Raw genomic sequence first — 1,441 nt, 5'->3', positions numbered from 1 at the left:
CCCCCTCCACCACTCCCGAACAGCATTAGCAAATTTCACCCCCTGTGATATTGGTACCCCTCAAGTTCAGGTGAAGACCATCCTGTTTGCCGAGGGACTTTGTAGAGTTTTTAGGGAGTTCCATTCCAGTAATTAAGTTTAAATGTCCCTGAATATTTTTATACATTTGTGGGCATTTGCTGGCTGGCCAGCATTTATTGTCCATCCCTTGTCCTTGAAAATGTGGTGGTGAGCTGCTTTCTTGAACTACTTAATTCACAATACCATTAGAGAGGACTGTCAAGATGTTGACCCAGTGACTCAGAGAGTGGCGATATACTTCCAAGTCAGGATAGTGAGTGGCTTGGAGGGGAACTTGCAGGTAGTGGTATTCCATATATCTACTGCCCTTGAGACCTTCTTGGTGGAAATAGTTGTGTGATTGCGTTGGTGTGAGTGAGTAATTGTATATGTAATTGTTTCTGCATAAAGTTTGTGAGCAGAGGAAATGGTGTCCAGATATGGTTGCCCAGGAGTTAGAACAGCATTTCTTTGATCTCATTTCCAGGTAACTATCTAGGTAAGTAAGATCAAAGTCTCCAAATCTAATCTTCTACTCCAAGTCAGAGTCAGGAGCTCTTTCCAAGAGGGTGTCAGACAAGGGGTTATTGCCCATTGGAAATTTAAGCTTCCCTTATATTCAATGTCTCAGGACTTCGGAGGAGTTCCAAGGTGTAACTTAGTGTATCTCATCTTCCCAAGTCATGAAGAGCAAGAATGGTGCAATTCTCAATTTTATGAATGGAGTTGGATCAAATACAAGAAGTGAGAATCTTTGAAGGATTGAAAGGGAAGTTGAGAAAAAAAGATACTTAACCTAAAAGAAAGTATAAAAATATGATTTATAGGGTGTGCACTAGTTACTAAAACATACAGGAAAAATCTCTTCTGAGGTTGGTTTGAATGTGAAACTTACTGCCACGAGATATATTTGAGGCAAATAATCATACATGGGTTTAAGGCAAAACTGGATAAATACGTAAAGAGGAAAATAGGAACAGGATGTGCTGATACAAATGAATAAAAGAGGATGAGAGTGTGGGAGATTAGAAATGTTTTTGCAGATGGGTGAGGGAGTGTTGGGGGGAGGGGAAGGAGACATTATACAAACGGTCACGGAATTCTTGTAGCATGTAGCATACTCAAGGCTAAGATTTTAATGAATATAGAGGGTCTTTTAAAGCAAATAGTTTTAAGCTAGGAAATAACTTTAAAGTGTTGTAGTTGACCACAAAAAGAAGCAGCAGGGGCATTTCACAATAAAGCTTATAGAGAAACTGGATAAAAGAACAAGCTGTAACAAACAAGGAACAAAGAATGCAGACAAGGACAGCAGGATGGCCACATAAGAAAATAACTAGGCTTATGATAGGATGGGAAAAGGGAGGCGTGATTCCGCAAC

Source organism: Chiloscyllium plagiosum, chromosome 17 (assembly GCF_004010195.1).
Source record: "Chiloscyllium plagiosum isolate BGI_BamShark_2017 chromosome 17, ASM401019v2, whole genome shotgun sequence".
NCBI lineage: Eukaryota > Metazoa > Chordata > Chondrichthyes > Orectolobiformes > Hemiscylliidae > Chiloscyllium > Chiloscyllium plagiosum.
The sequence above is the reverse complement of the archived record's forward strand: the minus strand, read 5'-3'. Positions refer to the sequence as shown.